The sequence below is a fragment of the Schistocerca piceifrons genome, chromosome 3, assembly GCF_021461385.2.
Source record: "Schistocerca piceifrons isolate TAMUIC-IGC-003096 chromosome 3, iqSchPice1.1, whole genome shotgun sequence".
In the NCBI taxonomy this organism is placed as follows: Eukaryota; Metazoa; Arthropoda; class Insecta; order Orthoptera; family Acrididae; genus Schistocerca; species Schistocerca piceifrons.
This window is the reverse complement of record NC_060140.1, coordinates 437,794,048-437,816,152: the sequence shown is the minus strand read 5'-3', so window position 1 is coordinate 437,816,152 and position 22,105 is coordinate 437,794,048.

Here is a 22,105-nt window from a genome sequence, read left to right as displayed (position 1 = left end):
ATCGTACTTCAGGTACACACGCCGACGTAGGAAGCAGAAGATGAAGAGAAAAACGAAGTATACGAGCATGTTGAGTCGATTATTCAGTACGTGAAGCGATATGAAAATCTAATAGACATAGGGACAGGAATGCGGACGGATTTTTTGTATAGGTGCGAACAATGTAATTCCGACATTGTTAATGTGAAAAATCATAATAATGTATGACATACTAAAATGTGAGAAAATGTGTGGAAAATATATTTATGTAAAAACTTCTGCAAAAACATTCTCCAAATTTATTTATTCCAAATCAACCGTGAGCACCTGATGTCAGATTTTCAGCTTCAAGAATCAGATCCCTAGACAAGAAGAACTGAATATGACAAACTAAGTAAACTGGAAAGTGTATTGTAATCTTCACTCCTCTCAAATCTTCACAAAAGACTTTACTTCTTCATTACTTGGACTGGGCATTGTTTAATGTCGACAATAGATGGAAGAAGAAAGGAGGGGGAGATTACAGGTTGTGGGGGAGGTAGTGGAAGAAAGGTTTACGTGACAATAAGGGCTTGATAGTAGAAACGAGAGACGAGAATGATTATTTGAGTTCTCTGTTCAAGAATCACGGAAAGAGAAGGATACAGAAAGATTTCTGTTAGATTACATGATGGCCAAGCAAAGATTCCGAAATAAGAGACAGGATTGTAAGGTGTGCCCAGGAGTAGATATAAATTCTGATCACAATGTAGTAGTGATGAAGAGTAGGCTGGAGCTTAAGAGAATAGTCAGGAAAAATTAATGTGCAAAGAAGTGGGATACGGAATCCCTAAGAAATGAAGAGATTAATTTGAAGTTGTCTGAGGATATAGACATGTGGCGTTCGCTGTGTTATTCAGTGATTTGGTATTTAACTAATTTGTAAATGGAAATTATAATCTTATTTTATTACATTGAGTAATTACTAAATAATTTTTCTCCCGGTTAAAGATTTGATCAAGTTGCTAAAGTACTCCAAGTTAACGTCGTGTTAAAGTGTCTGTAAGTTGTGTAAGTGTCACTAAATCACAGTTCATACAACAGATTCTATACAACTATTGATTAAGATGGAAGCAGTTATCTTCAGCAAAATGATCATTAAAACCACCGAATATCAGCCGTGCACAACACTGGCGTATGTTACCTGAAACAATATTCTTCGCAACTCGTGCGTAATTAATTTTGGCTCCATACATCAGCTAGAAAAGTTTGTTATAACGTTCGTGCTAAGAGCACTGTTCTTTTAACAACCAATCTGATTCGAATTATTTTCATTAAAATGAGTTCGGGACCACCGGTGCACATTTATTTTTACACATTTGTATCACCTTCGGCATTTATTCTGCCGAGTTGCGTAATTTAAATTTGAATTTGCCGCTGAGATAATTGTTAAGATGGCGGCAGACAATTGATAGAGACTTTCTATTGTTAGAGCAAATAAGTAAATATTTAAAATGGTTATTAAACGCTATAAAATCTACTTTCGTATTGTGCACTATTTAGACTTCATCAAGCAAACATTTGATTTGTTTCTAAGGAAAACACAGACAAACACGCGATACAAATCGCTATCATCAATGGCTGCTCTCGTTGCAGCGGAAAGAAATAATTAACACAGATAATGCTTACTGAGAGCGGAATTAGAGTTACTAATAATTAATCACTCATATTTATAATAATAATGAACTCTATTTTCAGGTAATAATTAACAAATAATTACAATTTCTTAACAGACATCAGTTTGATATGCGTCCGCAACTTACAAAAGCCAACCAACAAAAGGTTAAAACAAAGGAAGACAAACGCAGATCATAAAAGCAATTAACAATTATCATTGTCTTTGTATGATACACATCGATATGTCCAATTATATCATAGAATATTATATAAATAATTAATATTTATAAGTTTTCACTGTTTTTTCTTACGTCGAATAGATAATGTTTATAACTGTTAGAAACATAATTTCCTCTCGTCGCACTGTAGCCAAAAATTTATCACGTGGATGTTACAGACACTAAGATGATGAACAGGTCAGCAGGCAGTACAATTGAAGATGGATGGACATCTCTATAAAGAGCAATCACAGAAGTTCGAAAGGAGACCGTAGTTACAAGAAAGACAACGGCAAAGAAACCATGGATAAAATATGAAATACTTCAGCTGATCAACGAATAAGGGAAGTACAAAAATTTTCAGAGCAATTCAGGAATTCCACAGGATAAGTCATTTAGAAACGAAATAGTTGGAAAGTGTAGAGAAGGTAAGGTGAAATGGCTGTATGAAAAATGCGAAGGCATCTAAGAAGAAATTATGTCCAAAGGAAGGATTCAGCACGGAGGAAACCAAAACAGCCTTGGACGAAACTAAATGCTAGGTGACAACATTAACAGTTCACTAGTAATTCTACTGTTAAATGCAGAGGAGGGCCGACAGCGAAGAGTTAGGGGGTGCAGCTTTGGAAGACTTAAGATCAAATAAGGCACAATGGATAGATAACATTCCATCGTAATTTCAAAAATCGTTGGGGAAGTACCAACAAAACAACTATTCACATTGGTGTGTTGAATTTCTGACACTGGCAATGTGCCATCAGACTTTCGAGAAGACATCATCCATACAATTCCAAAGGAGAGATCCAACAATTGCAAGAATTATCGCACAACCAGTTTAAAACCCATGAATCCAAATTGCTGGAAACAATAATACATACAACAATGGAATAGAAAATTGACGATATGTTTGATGACGACCAGTGTGGCCTTAGAAAAGGTAAAGGCACCAGAGAGCAGTTCTTAGGTTGCTGTTGACAATGGAAGCAAGACTAAAGTAAAATCAAGACACATTCATTGGATTTGTCTGTCTGGAAAAGGCGGTCGACAATGTAAAATGGGGCAAGAGGCTCGGAAGTCTGACGAAAATAGGGTCAAACTATTGGGAGGGAACAATAAGACTGGAATCCCAAGAACGAAGTGCTCGGATTGAAAAGGGTTTAAGAGATGGATGTAGCCTGTCACCCCTAGTTGTCAAACCGTACTTCGAAGAAGCGGGGAGGGAAAAAAAGGAAAGGATCAAGATTGGGATTGAAATTCAGGGAGAAAGGATATCAATGGTAAGAAGAAATTGCTATTCTCTGTGAAAGTGAAGAAGAACTCCAGGATGTGTTGAACGGAATAAACAGTCTAATGAGTACAGAATATGAAGTGAGAGTAAATCGAAGAAAGGCCAAGGTAACGAAAAGTAACACAAATGAAATAGCTGAAAATTTGACATTGCAACTGTGGATCACGAAATAGACGAAGTTAAGGAATTTTGGTGCATAGGCAGCAGAACAAACTATGTCGGACGGAGCAAGGAAGACTTAAAAAGCAGACTGCCACTGGCGAGAAAGGCATTCCTGGCTAAGAGAAGTCTGCTGGAATCATACATAGGTCTTAACGAGGGGAATAAATTACTGAGAATGTACATTTGGAGCACAGCATGGTATAGTAATGAGACGTGGTCTGTGGGAAAACCAGAACAGAAAAGAATGGAAGCCTTTGGAATGTAGTGCTACACGAGAATGTTGAAAATTAGGTGAAGTGAGATGGTAAGGAATGAGGATGTTCTTTGCAGACTCGGAAAGGAAAGGAACATATGGAAAACGCTCATAGGGAGATGGGACAGCATGATAGGACATCAGTTAAGGCATCAGGGAATAGCATCCATGTTATTATAGGATGCTGTAGAGGGTAAAATCTGTAGAGGAAGAGAGAGATTGTAATACATCCAGCAAATAATTGAGAACGTAGGGTGCAATTGCTACTTTGGGAAGACAACGTTGGCGCAGGGTAGGAATTCGTGGCAGGCATTAAACCAATCAAAAGACGACTCAAAAAATTAAAAAATAAGGTGGCATATAAATAGTCCTCTTTTTATGGCTCTACTTTCAAGTGGAACAGGGAGAGAAACGTCTAGTAGTGGTACAGGGTAATCGCCGCCACATGCCTTATGGAAGCTTGCGGAGTGTTTATGTAGATTTAGACTTTTCAGTTACGTTGTTCACCCAATGCGATCTGTTACTTATCGCTGTGTTAAACACTGATATCGCTTTAAAAACAAATATCCTGGAAAATCTGCGGGGCTGAACCCAGCCTCTTAAATAAACATAAGATTCTGTTTCACGTATCGAACTACTGGGACAGCATCGTTAGAGAAGCCATTGAAGTTAGGCCATGTGATAACAGCTCTAATAGACACCACCTAACCACAGAGCAAAACATGGAAACGTGCGCTTGATAAAGATATAGGAAAGAGGAAAACTTTTCGCATTTTACCGCTTGATATAAGACATAGTGCCGGTAGGGACGCTAGACATCGAGGAGACTCTTAATCCACGGACATAGAGGGTGTCAGCCCAGCACATGCCTTCTGTCTGACAAATGATGCCACCTTGCAGCCATAGAAGTGGAAGCCTCGCCAGTTTCACGACAGTGAGCACTCGAAGGCGGTAATTGGGCCAATTATCGAAGGCTTGGGATTTTATCTGATGTTGACGCAGCAAGTTATGCGAGATCTTTTCATCCGAGGACTCCGAAGCGAACGAATTTGTAGCAGTATTTGAGAAGTCATTGTTAAGCATTGTAAAGCTTCCAGGTGACCAGTACTACATCAAAATTTAGGTACCCGTATAACAGCCAGTTATACGGACCACTTCTGCTTAAGCACTGCCACGATGAGGCGAATATTCGGGATGAGAAAATATTTAGCTTCGGGAACATCTACCATTATGGCTGCAGAGACAGTAGTCAACAATTCATTTTTTGAGCAGTAGGAGAGCAAGCTTGACGAGCCTATATGACTCGGTTTAAACACAGTGAAGATAGGTATTCAGTAGCTGAAATTTACATGTGCAATAACAGTACAGATTAGATTAGTGACTCATTGCTGAATTCTTTATCATTTCATGCTGCTTCCTTTCTGTTCCAGTTTTCATCGTACAATTTATATACTGTAGAATGTGAACGATTATGGGAATGGTACAAAATGGATTCTACATTATGAAGCATTATTTCGAAACTAAATGGCAGAAAATTAATAAATGTTTGTTACGGTGCTCGCTTATTTCCAAGTCCGTATCGATCTTATTGCTGAGTTTTCACTCAGACGGCGCTTTGACGTTAGGCGGTTGTTTCCGTGCGTGATCGCTGGCCGCAGCTTAGCTGGAGGTGTGAGGAAGAAAGATATGGCTGCCTCGGCGTGGAGACAGTTCGGTTTGGCTGGGATTGTTTGCCTCTGGACGCTAGGGCCCTATAGGAAGACCGGACCGTGATTTTACGGTTAATAGTGTGGACAGCGGCGTGGTGTGCCGTTTAACTAGATTCGCAAGGGGAGTAAAATCTCGCCTGTTGTAGTTTGTCGATCCTGAGTTTGAAATACCATGTGCGGCTGGATGCCATTTCGTCCTTCTGTCTCTCCATCGCTGTGATTGCTATCCTCGCTTACCGTCCCATGGATGTATATCGGTGGGGTACGCTACTCTCCGTACTCTACTAGACGCTGGTGTTGGAAGTGCGTCGTTCAGCGGCACGTTAGTCAGGGTGCATTATGTTTGATCTCCAAGTGCATACTCTTCGAGTGGCATTTCTTAGAGTTTGCTTTGCACTGATAGATCGGAGTTTATTTTGTCTTATGGTGCTTCCGCTTTCCGTTAACGAAGGTTAAGCTTGATTCGGCACTCCTTACGACGCTTGGCACCTCAGCAGGTGGGTCGGAGCCACCTTCGCGACTAAACGGAAGCCTTTGGACTGAGAGGTCTTGTGTTTTACATATTGTTCATAAATTGTTGTTTTGGTATTAAGTTGGCTGTTTTGGTGCACCTAAGTATTGTGTTGCCTCCTCCCTTGCGACTCCGTCGTGTTCTTCTCATAAACATTTCCTTCAAGGTATTTTAGTTAATTTTATGCTACTATTATTATAATTTCTTGCATTGGTAAAATTGTGCGGCCTTTATTATGCACACTGTTTGTCATAGCGGAGTTGATCTGACATCGTAATTTCTTAAACTCCATTGTGTGTGCCCTTCGTGATACATATTGTTTGTCATACTAGATTTGAGTATGTCAATTATGATGTCTCATATATCATGATGTGCGTGTGTAATTGCGCAATAAATGGATGATTGCTATTTCTGTTTTTGGCACCCATCATGCCTCCTTTCTTGTCCCAATTGGTATGCTATGGTTGTACTTGTGTTGGTAAGCCACAACAACGCTGAAATTCTTCACCCAGTACTAGTAGGCTGTTATTTATGCTGCTTGCCTCTCAAGGGCCCGAGCACAATTATCTTCAGTGGTGTGTCCTCCGTCGTACTGAGCCCCGATGTTCAGTGAACACTTGTCTGGAGGCGCCGGACAGCGATCGGATACCAAAGTGACTATCACCCGCCGTATGGTCCACTAACTATGAACGATGGTCTGGGGTGCCATTTCGTTTCATAGCATCCGCGAAACCCTTCCTGCACATCGGAACGTCGACGATATTCTAGCCTCTTTTTATTACCCTTCATGCCAAGCAATCTTGGACCAACATTTCAGCTAAATTATTCCCGCTCTCACACGGCGGAGGTCTCTTCAGCTTGTCTTCGTCACTGTCGATCCATACGGTGGCCAGTAGCGACGCTAAATCTCTCCCATATTGAGAATTTTGGAGCAGTATGAGCAGGAGCCTCCAACCACATCGGGGTTTTGACGATCTAACATATCAACTGGCCAGAGATCCAACAACTCTACAATCAATATCAAGCCGAATAAGTGCTTGCATAATGGCCAGAGATTGACCAAAGTGTTACTGACTGCTCAGTTTGTGAAGCTGCTTCTATTGAGTAAATCATCCAATTTTTCTGAAATTGTAATTATTTTTTGTGCACATTGCGTCTACCTATTTCTAGCCTACTCGGGTAATTCGGATAATTCCTTCGTGGTGCGTATTTTTCTGGCTTTGAATGTATGTAACCCTACTCCTATCTTCTTTCCGGCTGCGCTAGAATGGTAATAATTTCCGAAGCCAAGTGTTGATCGTCTTTGTGGTGTTGAAACTTTATTAGCTACCTGTGTAATTAAACTATTATCAGTGAGTAGTAAAACCTGATACTACAAGTGTATGAGTTTTGCTTTCTGTGCAGCAACTTAACAGTTACTGCTGAGGTAGTGCTAATATAAAATTCAGTCTTGCTGTAGCAAGGAAAATACTTGCGCAAAAGAGAAATTTGTTAAACTCTAATACGAATTTAAATGTTGGTAAGTGTTTTTATGACGGTATTTGTGTGGAATGTAGTCTTGTAAGGAAGTGAAACAAGGACGCCGAGTACTTCATACAAGAAGATAATGGAATTTTTGAAATCTGGTGCTACTGAGGAATGCTGAAAGTGGTAGGGGTAAATTGTATTACTAATGACGTAATGAATCGAACTGGGGAGTAAAGAAATTTCTGGCACTGCTTGTGTAAAGGAATCGATCAGTTTATATGTCCGACCTCTTTGCTGAGTGGTCATCGCGTGTGACTGCCATGCAGCGGGCCGGTGTTCGATCCCCGGTCGGATCGGAGATTTTCTCCGCTTGGGGACTAGATGTTGTGTTGTCCACATCATCATTTCACCATCCTCGACACATAAGTCACTCAGTGTGGCGCCCACTGAAAAGACTTGCAACTCATCGGCCGAACTTCCGGAGGTAAGGACTCACTACCAACAGTACAATACGATAATTTCATTTCAGTTGATACGACAGGTCCTGAGGCATAAAGGTGTAATCAGCTTGCTAATGAAGGGAAGTGTGTGGTGTGGAGGCGGTGGGCGGTAAAGATTGTGAGGAAGACGAAGGCATGAATACACTGAGCAGACTCAAATGATTCCATGTTGTAATAGCTACTCGTACGTAATGGAACCTAAGCAGGATAAGTTAATATCGAGAGTAGCAAAAAACAGTCTCTGACAGAAGACCGCATCAACAGTGTGTGTTTTAAATATATTTCCACATAAAATGACGATCTGGCAGCTATCATGTGATGTACCTAACTTTTTATTTGCTCATCTGGATCGCAAAGATCTTTGAACAGAATTACCGGTTTCGAATATGCAATAGCCATCTTTAGAACCTCTCATTCTGCTGCACTGAACAAGACACAAACATGCGTTATTTTTATATCGATATGGGTTGGTGCACTGAAGAAGAATGAGTTTCTGAATATGGCTGTTTCATAACCGAAACCAGAAATACTATTCAAAAAATTTCCGCTCAAGACAATTATACAAACAATTATGAACGTGTATAGTAAGAAAGTACCTTTCGTTGTAAACTGCACTGTTAATGTTTCGTTTACTCTAAGATTTCAGTTAATTTGGAATTACATCTTAATTTGATCTCTTCAATTTCTTTGCACAGACGTACTGATTTAATACACTGCCGGAAAAGAAGTAGTACATCTGGTGAAAACGTCGTCGATTTTGATCAGATCATGACATATGCCACATAGGGGATAGCAGATTTAATGATAATGATTTCAACGTCGTCCGGCAACGGGTTGCGTAGTGACATAGCTATAAGAGCGCCAGCTGTATCTCCTCTTTAATATTGAATGCTTACAGCCAGAAGACTCAGTAAGACGCAAAAGTTTGAAGCAAGCAGGCACCGACGCCCAGAAGAGAGAGTTTGAAAGGGGTCAAATTCCGGCCTTCCGAGTGGTGAGATGCTCGTTTCGGAGAATTGATACTCATGTTGGACATGCTGCATCAGTTGTGCAACGATTCTGATAGCTGTGGTCACATGGAAATTCTCACATGTATATACGATATTCTGGACGCCCACGTAGAACAGGCGCCCGCCATGATCGTCGAGTAATACGGGCAGCAGTGTCAGAACGTACATCTACCAAAGCACACATAACAGGGTTTGTGAGCTCAGACGTGTCAACACAACAACTCACGCCGTAGCATCGACGCACACGGCTCTACTGGTACCATCAGCAGATCGCTTGGAAGTTGGAATGGCGTGCCGCGGTCCTCAGCGATGAAAGCAAATTCTGCCTGCACGCTAGTGATGGTCATTTGAGCGTACTTCGGAGAACTGGTGAGTTCCTTTTCGCAGAGGGCATTTTTCCAAGACACACGGGCTCCACCCCACGCCTCGTGGTGTGCAGTGCTATGAGCTAAAATTCTCGTTCATCTCTGATGTTTCTGGAGGGGACGCTAACCAGTACTCGCTACGTGCAGAATGTTGTGAGCCACACTCTTCCACCGTTCTTGCCACAGGAAAGTGATGTGTTGTTCCAACCGGATAATGATGGGCCACTGCCCGTGAAACTCAAGGTGCTCTGCAATACGTGCAGCAACTTCCCTGACCAGCACGATCTTCGGACTTGTCTCCAATCGAGCATGTGAGGGATATGATGGGATGAGAACAGACTCGTGTGATTGGTCAACAAGCAACTCTTATAGATCTACGTGAATAGGTCTGGTAGATGCGGCATATGTAGACCATATTTTCACATTACAACAGATTTTGGAGAAACATAGGGAAAAATCAAAAAAATATAGGCTTAATTTTCCTAGATCTAGTAAAGGCGTGTGATACTGTTCCAAGAAAATTACTTTGGAGAGCACTACAAATGGCAAACATAAACAGTTCTTTGATTAAAATAATACAACAGATGTATAATGATAACATTTGCTAAGTGGAAGATGGTAATAGATTTTCACAGAAATTTAGAAGAAGGAAAGTCCTTTTACAGGGCTGTCCCATGTCACCATCATTATTTAAAACCTATATAGATGTTAGCTTTAGAACACGATCTCGTAAATGTAATAGGATGGGATTAGAAATAAGAGAAGGAGTTCACCTACATCATTTATTGTTTGCTGATGATCAAGCACTCGTAGCACAAGATATGGAGGATTCTAACTATATGTGAAATCAACCAGCAGTAGCAACAGACCTTGGGTTTGAAGATTAATTACCAAAAAGCAGAATACTTAACTAATGATTCAGATGAGCTATACATTGAAGGAAAGAAAATCCAAAAGATAAACACTTTCTGTTATTTGGGATCCATTTTTGAAATCGAGGGAAAATCAGAGTGAGAAATCAATAAAAGAATTAGTAGTGGACGGAAGGTCATTAGGATGCTTAACTCAGTCTTATGGAGCAGGAATGTAATGGGCAGAACTAAAAAATTAATATAGAAGTCCATATCAGAGAGTGTGGTTCTGTATAGTATGGAGACCTCGACAGTTAACCTGAAGCACATTAAAAATTACAAGTTCTATAGGTGGACTTCTGGAGAAGACTGGCAAGACTCTCAAGGAAAGAGAAGATAAGGAACACCTAAATAACAAGTGGAATGGAAATAAAAGGAAGAATATAAGACGTAATAGATAGAAGAAATTATAATGGTACGGGCATGTACGACTAATGAAGGAAGCCAGAATACCAAAATTGATACTGAAATGGGAACCGGAGGGGAGAAGAAGAAGAGGACGACCTATGATTACGTGGCTCCAAAATGTACAGCGTACAATGAGGAAAATGGGTGCAGAGGAAGAAGACACACAAGATCGAAACACCTGGAGCAATATTTCGAAAATTTAGTTTAAGAACGTTTATTCCTTGTATAGTAATTTCCGAGTAAATTATTATGTTGGAGATAAGCCTCTGTAATTGGGAATAGCTCAATATAATAAAAATAACAAAACAAAGATCTGGTGTAACGCATTTTTAGGTAGTATTCACCATCTGTACGATCGACTTGATGCCCGAGTCAGCGCCTGCATTTCCGCCAGTGGAGGCCACGCCACGTACTAGTATGGGTGTTCCAGCATGGTTCGATACCCGGTGTATCAGAACCAATTTTGCTATTGATCTGTAATTAAAATCATTTCATGTACTCCATGTGCGCATTTGCAACAATAAATTTTGACTGAACTGGAAATCTCTAAAAGGGTGTGCTATTCTTTTCCGGCAGTTTATTTACTTTCCAACAGCGCAGCTGTTGAAATTTCAACCCGAACTGTTGATCGTGGGCAATAAGAACTTTTCGATCATAGGTTCAGAAGTGCTTTGTCTTCTAGTAATGACGAAGCTGCACCTAGAATATAGACGTTTATTGTTAGGTTAGTTAACTAAACTTAATGACACGCTGGTCTACATACTCGTAATGTAAGCGAATACTAGATGCATAGTACGAGGGTGAGTCAAATGAAAACCTTAAATATTATTTTAAATATTATTTACTGTGCAGAAGTGGTACAAAGCTGTATCACTTTTCAACATAATCTCCCTCACGCTCAATAGAAGTCCTCCAGCGCTTACAAAGTGCATAAATTCCTTTAGAAACAAATTCTTTTGGTGGCCCGCGCAACCACTCATGCACCGCGTGGCGTACCTCTTCTTCAGAACGGAACTTCTTTCCTCCCATTGAGTCTTTGAGTGGTCCAAACATATGGAAAACACTTTGGGCAAGGTCTGGTGAGTATGGTGAATGAGGAAGACACTCAAAATGTAGGTCTGCGATTGTTGCAACTGTTGTACGAGCGGTGTTGGGCCTTGCATTGTCATGTTGCAAAAGGTCGCCTGCTGACAGCAATCCCCTTCGCTTTGATTGCAGGCCGCAGATGATTTTTTAGGAGATCTGTGTATAATGCACTGGTGTCAATGGTCCCTCTAGGCATGTAATACCCCAAAATGACGCCTTTTTCGAACAAAAAGAGAGTCAGCATAACCTTCCCTGCTGATGGTTCTGTTCGAAACTGGTTTTGGTGATGAGGAATGGCAACATTCCTTGCTCACCCTCTTCGTTTCTGGTTGGTGGAAGTGAACCCAGATGTCGTCACCAGTAAATATTCTTTCAAGGAAGCTATCACCTTCTCATTCAAATCGCTGAAGAAGTTCTTCAGGAGCAGCACGTCCTTCCCTCATTTCAGGAGTCAGCTGCCGTGGCACCCATCTTGCATACACTTTGTGAAACTGGAGCACATGTGGTGTGCTGATCCATGGCTAATCTGTAAACATGCTGCAATGTCACTCAGTGTCACTCGGCGGTTTTCTTTCACTATGGCTCCAACTGCTGCAATGTTCTGTGGAGTCACAAATCGTTGTGCCTGGTCTGAACGAGGAGCATCTTCCACTGAAGTCACACCATTTGCGAACTTCCTACTCAATTCGTAGACTTGCTGATGTGACAAACAAACATCATCGTGTTGAACCTTCATTCGTCGATGAATTTCAATAGGTTTCAGAGCTCCACTACGCACAAACCGAATAACAGAACGCTGTTCTTCCCTGGTGCAAGTCGCAAGTAGGGCGGCCATCTTTATACTGATACTGTGACGGTGTGCGCGCATCTGCACTTCGCTGACACCTACAGGCCATTCTGCACTCTGCTTGTAGCACGGTTACCAACGTACAGGAAAACGGTGCGAAATTTCATTTTGTTATTACAAATTTAAGGTTTTCATTTGACTCACTCTCGTATAAACGATGTGAACAGTTCATTAAAGTAGAGGTCTTGGCGTGTAAGTTGTACGAGGCGAGCTGCCCTTTACGCGGTTCGGTTAGTCTGCCCTCGGTTGTACTCCGCATCCAGAGCAATTAGCATCGGCGAGCCCGTGTTGGCTCCCCCTTTGTGTGGAGACCGCGGCCCGCGTTTCTCTTAATCTGTAGCAAGGAGCAGCCGCAAGGCGCGAGCTGCCCCGCCGCCGCACCTCAATTATCGCGGAGCCCTTCCAGCTCTCAGTGCTGACGTGCTGCCCTTCCGGCGGCACTCGGGCCCCCTTCCGACTATGCAATCGCTCTCTCGTGCCATTAGCGCCCGCAACACACCTTCTCAGACCCAAACGAATAAGGTGAGTTGTCATAAACTTTTAACAGCGGCCGGCCGCGGTGGTCTAGCTGTTCTAGGCGCTCAGTCCTGAACCGCGCGACTGCTACGGTCGCAGGTTCGAATCCTGCCTCGGGCATGGATGTGTGTGATGTCCTTAGGTTAGTTAGGTTTAAGTAGTTCTGAGTCCTAGGGGACTGATGACCTCAGATGTTAAGTCCCATAGTGCTCAGAAACATTTGAACCATTTTTTTAACAGCGCCTCGAAAAATTAAAGTTCTGTAATAATTTTTTATAGTCTCTTTGTAGGCATATGTCAGCAGTTAAGGTATACATGAAACCTTCAGGCAACAATAACGCAGCATACAGTTAGAGGAGACAAAAAGTAAATGGTGCAGCCCGTTTTGAAATTTGAGTTTCGAGTGATAATTGAAGCGTTAAAGAGTACAAGTCACAAGAAAATCATTTAAATGGGCGTTTCCAAAGCTGCAGTGTGGATTCCTTCTGTCTAAAAGAATTACATGGGAATAGCGTCGAACTCTGCAATGCTGAAGGTTACGCTCACTTGCAGGGCCTGGACTGCATTTAGAATACAACTAATACAAGTGAGATGGCGAACAGAAGGAGAATTACTGCTAAGTTTAATGACGGTTCAGAAATATAGGTGTGTATTTTCTTTGAAACTGCAGCATAGTCTAATGTATACACTTTTACGAGTACTTATGGTAATATTTAACGCATATTTAAGTAAGTCATATTTTGAAATATCACTTGTACATCTTGAAGCAAAAGAATCAGCATATTGATGAAATAGATCATAAGGTTTTTTTTTCATACAGGATTGTACGGAATGTGATAAAGATTTTGGTCTATTGGAAAAGGCAAAGAAGCACTTCAAGCGTGTATTTGTTCACTAAGATAAGTTAGAAGCAGTAAAGAAGGTCATCAGGAAGTTTTTCATAGTGAAAATGAAAACAGAGGCATTTTTCTTCAACCGCAGATATGATAACAAAGAATAAAGCTGCAAAAGACTCAGAAGGAAACAAAATACAGTCGAGGAATACCAGATGGAGCTGAAGCAGCAAGGAAATGTCTCTAACAATGCGGTTCAAGTCATTACTAAAATGCGATCTTGGGTTTACAGAAGCGGATTTTATTAGGCCCAAAATTTGGCCCTCATCAATACCTCTTCTGCAACCTTTGCATCAAGACGAGCTTAAAATAAATTTTAAGAAATGGAAAACTCTTCAGGAGATGAAGAAGTACATTCCTTCTCTTTAGCATCAGTTCTGCAACGATGTATCCCTTTCCCAGAGAGCAGCTTTGCTTAAGAGGAGGTCCCGAGAAAGAAGACAACGTGGTCAAACAAGGGGACGACGAAGATGCACGACACAATGATAGACCATAAAATGTGTTGCCTCAGGACGTATAATCTCCGAGAGGTACCATAACAGGACTTGATTTAGATTCTACAGACACTAATTCTGGAAGATTATAGAAAGTGACTATGGATAACACCTAGTATATGTTAGAACCTCGAAAATATATTTTCGTTTTTCTATTTTAGTTTTATTTGCATATTACCTTTTGTTTTTCAGCTTGTTATATTCATTTCGCTTTAGTTGCTAACATATACTTGTTTTAAAATGAATTGTATTGTACTACCTATATCAGGCGTGTTGCACAAAAAATCTTTAAAATAAAGTACAGTAAATAAAATATTTTTTAATTTGTACCCGTTTTACTCTAAAAAGTTTTAATATGCAAGAAGTAGAAGTATTTTTCATATTTTATAAAAAAATAATGAAGTGGCACTACAATCCCTAACCATATCTATAACTATACAGAGACTACTTGACCATTAGGGAAAGTATCTGATGTTTCTATAGTAACTCACATTCTTCATAAATTATTACTTTAGCTTCAGCAAACAATTACTCAGTTTGCTTCAGCAAGCTGTTCTATCACTTGCACTCTCGGCAGCGCATTTCGTTTTCTGCATCGCAAGGGAAACAACGCTGCAACCGTTCATGCTGATATAATTATCTACTATAATGATACAAGCTGAAAAAAATGAATTAAAATTTGAGTCACAGCCACAACTTGGACCCAGATTTTCTTGACAGCGATGCAGACGTGCTAGCCATTACAGTAGTATAGATGACATATCTGCCTGGACTATGCAGGTCTAATTCCCTTCCTAACGCAAACTTCAGTTCAAACCCAACTTATGTTCCCCTTCTAAATCTGACGTACAAGTAAGATTTCCCCATTATTTCCAAATCTTGGGTGCTATTCTAATATTGGAGAGCCTCGACAATAGTGACGATTTAAGAAGGGGAAAATAAGCTGGAGACGTGAGCTGAGATTTGTGTGAGGATGGGCGTTAAACTAGGGTCATCCGTGCAGGAGTGTTACCTGTAGCGCTACAGTACTGTAATAGCTGTTACACTTGCCCAATAAATCAGAAGACTTGGGTTCAAGTCCAGGTTCTGGTACGTATTTTAATTTATTTCTTCACTTTCTATTATTATCGTAGCTAAAGTTGTTCATGATTAGATGGTGCAAGCATACGATCACAAGGCAGAGTTTTTAGATGGCGTGTATCCTTTCAGTATGGCTCAATAGGAACGAAGTTTCAGACCATCTCTCTGAGAAGAATCAGTAACGAATGAGAAATAGGGCTGATTTTCAAGAATCGGTGTTTTCGAGACAACAGCAGACAAGTGAAAAACAGTCGTGAATCAGATTTCAGCATCATAAACGACATTTTGAACATGTCATTATAACATATGTAAAAGTTGGACACTAAGTCAAAAACATTGAAACACGAAAATTTGTGTTGACACAGTGAAGAAGAAGCATGTGCTTATCTCTCCGATAGTTATAACAGCCTGCCTCTAGGAAACTTGCTAGATGCATTATTGAGGTACCTGTTAGACAGTTAGAACACTTATTAGGTTGCGGCTATTTTAATGCAGATTTATTAAAAGAAGCTGTTAAGAAAAACGGACTATATTTATTATTTGGTGCTTCAATCTAATGTCGGTAGTCAGTCTTCCAACTAGTGTGCTGCGAGATAGCAGGACTCTAATTGATAACATTTTCATAGACAGTATGCAGGCTGACGAAATAAGTATGTACCCATTTGCTGATCAAGATGCACAATTAATGAAAGAAACAATATGGCACCTTACTTATATGTAGTCAAGGCTAAGTCAATAAACGATATTACTTGCACGCTATACAGGCACTACAGTCTTTTAAAGAAAATCATTAAAATGCTCAGAACTATGAATGTCCTCACAGAAACAGACAACGGTATATCGCCAAACCGGACACAAGACAGCCAGTCAGCGTACAAGATACCATAACAATTAAAAAAAATCCAAGGTTCCAAGTATTGTTAACAATCTCTTTCTAATTCTCGTAGCAAAAACAGGACTAAATAATTAAGTGAAGAGAATGTGTGAGCGGCGTTCAGTAGATGTGCAACACTTTTTTCTGAAATCAGGATGGTTTTATTCAGGATTTCAATACGCTGTATTATTCACTAGTCTTCTGGTTGCAAAACTCCGTTCAATGAGATGGCCTTACACCACCTTACTGAAAGGGCCTTTATGCTCTCATTGTATTACTCTATTGGACAACGTCGGAGTAAACGTCTTATTGCATCAATAACCTCCCAAACATCTACGTACTGGTCCCTGACCAGTGCATCCTTCATTCGGCTAAACAGATGAAAATCGGAAGGTGGGAGATTCGGATTGTAGGGTGGATGAGAGAGAAGGACCCAATGAAGTTTTGTGAGCTCCTTTCGGGTACGCAGACTTTCGTGAGGACTTGTATTGTCATGGAGAAGTGTCTTTACACTTTTGTGGTGACGACGGGCTTAAGTCGTTTCTTCAATATCCTGAGGGTAGTACAATACATTTCAGAATTGATCGTTGCACCGTGAGTGAGGACATCAAACAGAATAGCCTCTTCAGAGTCTTACAAGACCATCGCTATGACTTTATTAGCTGCGTGAGCGAGTTTGAACTATTTCTTCGGAAAAGAGGTCGTGTGGCGCCAGCCCATGTATTGACGTTTTGGTTCCGGTTCGAAATGATGAAACCTCGTTTCATCGGCTATAAGGATGGTCGACAAAACATTGTCTCAATCAGCCTCGTAACGCACAAGCAATTCCGCTTAGATTGTACTTCGTTTCTCTTTACGGTCTTTTGTTAGGCGACGAGAAACAAAGTTGGACGAGTGTATCAACACTACCAACAGAGTCGTCCAATTGAGGAGCAAGGTGTAATCCGTTGATCAGATCCAAGGTTACAGAAGTCACAGCTGCTTTATATGGATGGCCGGTAGACACGAGATCGTACAGGTTTGAGCGAGCTTGTTCCGATAATGACAGACACATCGCCCACCGACTCACCATGCGTTTGTTCATTGCCAGCTCACAATAGACATTCTTCAAGCACCTATTAATAGCTGCGATGTTGTGGTCTTCCGCCAAAAGAAACTTCGGTTGGAACGCAACTCCTTTACAGACGCCATTTTGAAGGCTACTTATAGCACCGCCAGTTACCAGAGCTTAAAGGAATTATAGGGGCTGAAGCGGACATATCCGACGATGTCCAACAACAAATTACACGCTTTTTATCCTACAGTCTGGGAAAAAGTGTTGCATTACTTACTGAACGCCCCTAGTATTAAAAATGTCGTTCCACAAACCTTTAAGCTGTTAGATGTGACACCAACATCCTTCACGTAATCAGTAAAGTTATGAAAATGCTAGAACGTAATAGCTCATGCAGTGTTGATGGAATATGAAACAGAAATCCGAAAATTTGTTCCAACTTAATAAGCAACAATACATCACTGGCACAGGGTTTTTCGAGGCAGCTTAAAACATTCAGTTGTCGAATCCCTTCCCAGTCAAGACGACAAGACAGACGTTAACAATAAACGTCCAATTTTCTTACTGAAATCTTGCCTCCAAAAATTTAAAGGGTAATGAACCCAAGAATGCATTCAATTATCAAATAGTTTTTTTTTTTTTTTTTTTTTTTTGGTCATCAGTCTACTGACTGGTTTGATGGGGCCCGTCACGAATTCCTTTCCTGTGCTAACCTCTTCATCTCAGAGTAGCACTTGCAACTTACGTCCTCAATTATTTGCTTGACGTATTCCAATCTCTGTCTTCCTCTACAGTTTTTGCCCTCTACAGCTCCCTCTAGTACCATGGAAGTCATTCCCTCATGTCTTAGCAGATGTCCTATCATCCTGGCCCTTCTCCTTATCAGTGTTTTCCACATATTCCTTTCCTCTACGATTCTGCGTAGAACCTCCTCATTCCTTCCCTTATCTGTCCACCTAATTTTCAGCATTCGTCTATAGCACCACATCTCAAATGCTTCGATTCTATTCTGTACCGGTTTTCCCACAGTCCATGTTTCACTACCATACAATGCTGTACTCCAGACGTACATCCTCAGAAATTTCTTCCTCAAATTAAGGCCGGTATTTGATACTAGTATACTTCTCTTGGCCAGAAATGCCTTTTTTGCCATAGCGAGTCTGCTTTTGATGTCCTGCTTGCTCCGTCCGTCATTGGTTATTTTACTGCCTAGGTAGCAGAATTCCTTAACTTCATTGACATCATGACCATCAATCCTGATGTTAAGTTCGTCGCTGTTCTCATTTCTACTACTTCTCACTACCTTCGTCTTTCTCCGATTTACTCTCAAACCATACTGCTTACTCATTAGACTGTTCATTTCTTTCAGCAGATCATTTAATTCTTCTTCACTTTTACTCAGGATAGCAATGTCATCAGCGAATCGAATCATTGATATCCTTTCTCCTTGTATTTTAATTCCACTCCTGAACCTTTCTTTTATTTCCATCATTGCTTCCTCGATGTACAGATTGAAGAGCAGGGACGAAAGGCTACAGCCTTGCGTTACACCCTTCTTAATACGAGCACTTCGTTCTTGATCGTCCACTCTTATTATTCCCTCTTGGTTGTTGTACATATAGTATATGATCCGTCTCTCCCTATAGCTTACCCCTACTTTTTTCAGAATCTCGAACAGCTTGCACCATTTTATATTGTCGAACGCTTTTTCCAGGTCGACAAATCCTATGAAAGTGTCTTGATTTTTCTTTAGCCTTGCTTCCATTATTAGCCGTAGCGTCAGAATTGCCTCTCTGGTCCCTTTACTTTTCCGAATCCAAATTGATCGTCACCTAGAGCATTCTCAATTTTCTTTTCCATTCTTCTGTATATTATTCTTGTAAGCAGCTTCGATGCATGAGCTGTTAAGCCGATTGTGCGATAATTCTCGCACTTGTCAGCTCTTGCCGTCTTCGGAATTGTGTGGATAATGCTTTTCCGAAAGACAGATGGTATATCGCCAGACTCATATATTCTACACACCAACGTGAATCGTCGTTTTGTTGCCACTTCCCCCAATGACTTTAGAAATTCTGATGGAATGCTATCCATCCCTTCTGCCTTATTTGACCGTAAGTCCTCCAAAGCTCTTTTAAGTTCCGATTCGAATACTGGATCCCCTATCTCTTTTAAATCGACTCCTGTTTCTTCTTCTATCACACCAGACAAATCTTCACCCTCATAGAGGCTTTCAATGTATTCTTTCCACCAATCTGCTCTCTCCTTTGCATTTAACAGTGGAATTCCCGTTGCACTCTTAATGTTACCACCGTTGCTTTTTTTAATTTCCCCAAAGGTTGTTTTGACTTTCCTGTATGCTGAGTCTGTCCTTTCGACAATCATATCTTTTTCGATGTCTTCACATTTTTCCTGCAGCCATTTCGTCTTAGCTTCCCTGCACTCCCTATTTATTTCATTCCTCAGCGACTTGTATTTCTGTATTGCTGATTTTCCCGGAACATGTTTGTACTTCCTCCTTTCATCAATCAACTGAAGTATTTCTTCTGTTACCCATGGTTTCTTCGCAGCTACCTTCTTTGTACCTAGGTTTTCCTTCCCAACTTCTGTGATGGCCCTTTTTAGAGATGTCCATTCCTCTTCAACAGTACTGCCTACTGCGCTATTCCTTATTGCTGTATCTATAGCGTTAGAGAACTTCAAACGTATCTCGTCATACCTTAATACTTCCGTATCCCAAGTCTTTGCGTATTGATTCTTCCTGACTAATGTCTTGAACTTCAGCCTACTCTTCATCACTACTATATTGTGATCTGAGTCTATATCTGCTCCTGGGTACGCCTTACAATCCAGTATCTGATTTCGGAATCTCTGTCTGACCATGATGTAATCTAATTGAAATCTTCCCGTATCTCCTGGCCTTTTCCAAGTATACCTCCTCCTCTTGTGATTCTTGAACACGGTATTCGCTATTACTACCTGAAACTTGTTACAGAACTCAATAAATCTTTCTCCTCTTTCATTCCTTGTCCCAAGCCCATATTCTCCTGTAACCTTTTCTTTTTCTCGTTCCTTGCAACTGCATTCCAGTCGCCCATGACTATCAGATTTTCGTCCCCCTTTTCATACTGCGTTACCCTTTCAGTATCCTCATACACTTTCTCTATCGGTTCATCTTCAGCTTGCGACGTCGGCATGTATACCTGAACTATCGTTGTCGGTGTTGGTCTGCTGTCGATTCTGATTAGAACAACCCGGTCACTCAACTGTTCACAGTAACACACTCTGCCCTACCTTCCTATTCATAACGAATCCTACACCTGTTATACCATTTTCTGCTGCTGTTGATATTACCCGATACTCATCTGACCAGAAATCCTTGTCTTCCTTCCACTTCACTTCACTGACCCCTACTATATCTAGATTGAGCCTTTACATTTCCATTTTCAGATTTTCTAGTTTCCCTACCACGTTCAAGCTTCTAACATTCCACGCCCCGACTCGTAGAACGTTATCCTTTCGTTGATTATTCAATCTATTTCTCATGTTAACCTCCCCTAGGCAGTCCCCTCCGGGTGATCAGAATGGAGGACTATCTCTTTTTCCAATGGAGAGATCATCGTGACACTTCTTCAAATACAGGCCACATGTACTGTGGATACAAATTACGTGTCTTTAATGCGGTAGTTTCCATTGCCTTCTGCATCCTCATGTCGTTGATCATTGCTGATTCTTCCGCCTTTAGGGGCAATTTCCCACCCCTAGGACAAAAGAGTGCCCTGAACCTCCGTCCGCTCCTCCGCCCTCTTTGACAAGGCCGTTGGCAGAATGAGGCTGACTTTTTATGCCGGAAGTCTTCGGCCGCCAAAGCTGATTATTTATCAAAATTTAGGCAGTGGCGGGGATCGAACCCGGGACCGAAGACGTTTTGATTATGACCACGGGGATCATCAAATAGTACAAGCCTTAAATAATAAAATATCACTTGACAATTTTAGTGAACTTTATTAGGCGTCTGTTTGTGTAGATCACGTTACGCTCTTACAAAAACTCAAATTTTATAACTAATGGGTTTGCTTCATACTCGTACTTAACAATTGAAGACAATTGGTTGTGCGGAATAGCTCAAATTATGTCGGAAGGATACAAAATTCTCGTGAGTGGTGAGGGTCCCGCAGTGTTCATGTTTGGGACTGCTCCTATTCCTTATATATGTGAATGACCTTCCACATTACATTCAAAATGCAGAATTAATACTATTTTGCAGATGATACCAGTGTTATAGTAAACCCCATTAGAGAGAAAATAACACAAGAGATATTAAATACTATTTTCCGAAGAATTATAAACTGGTTCTGAGAAAATAAACTCTACGTAAATTTTGGAGAAGAGAAACACATTATATTCAGTTCTATACAAGAAATAGTCATACCAACAATTGAGGTAGCCCGTGAACAGGAGTCGGTAAATAGGGCAGAATGTTCCAAGCTTTTCGTTACACATATTGATGAAAACTTGTCCCAGCAACATGATATTACTTAGCTTCTCAAACAATTAAATTCGGATAATTTCTTCTTCGTATAATTGGTAATCTTAGAAACAAGCGAACAGCCTCCTGATACATTTTGCGTATTTCCTCTGAATTAAGTGTTATGGATCAATTTTATGACAGTGACTCATCATTTATAAATAAAACATTGACTCCTCAATAGCGAGCAGTAAGAATAATATGTGATGTTCTCCCAAGGACATTTTGTACATGCCTCTTCAAGAGCTAGGCATTTTAACTGCTCGGTCATAGTACACATATTTGCTAATGAAATCGTC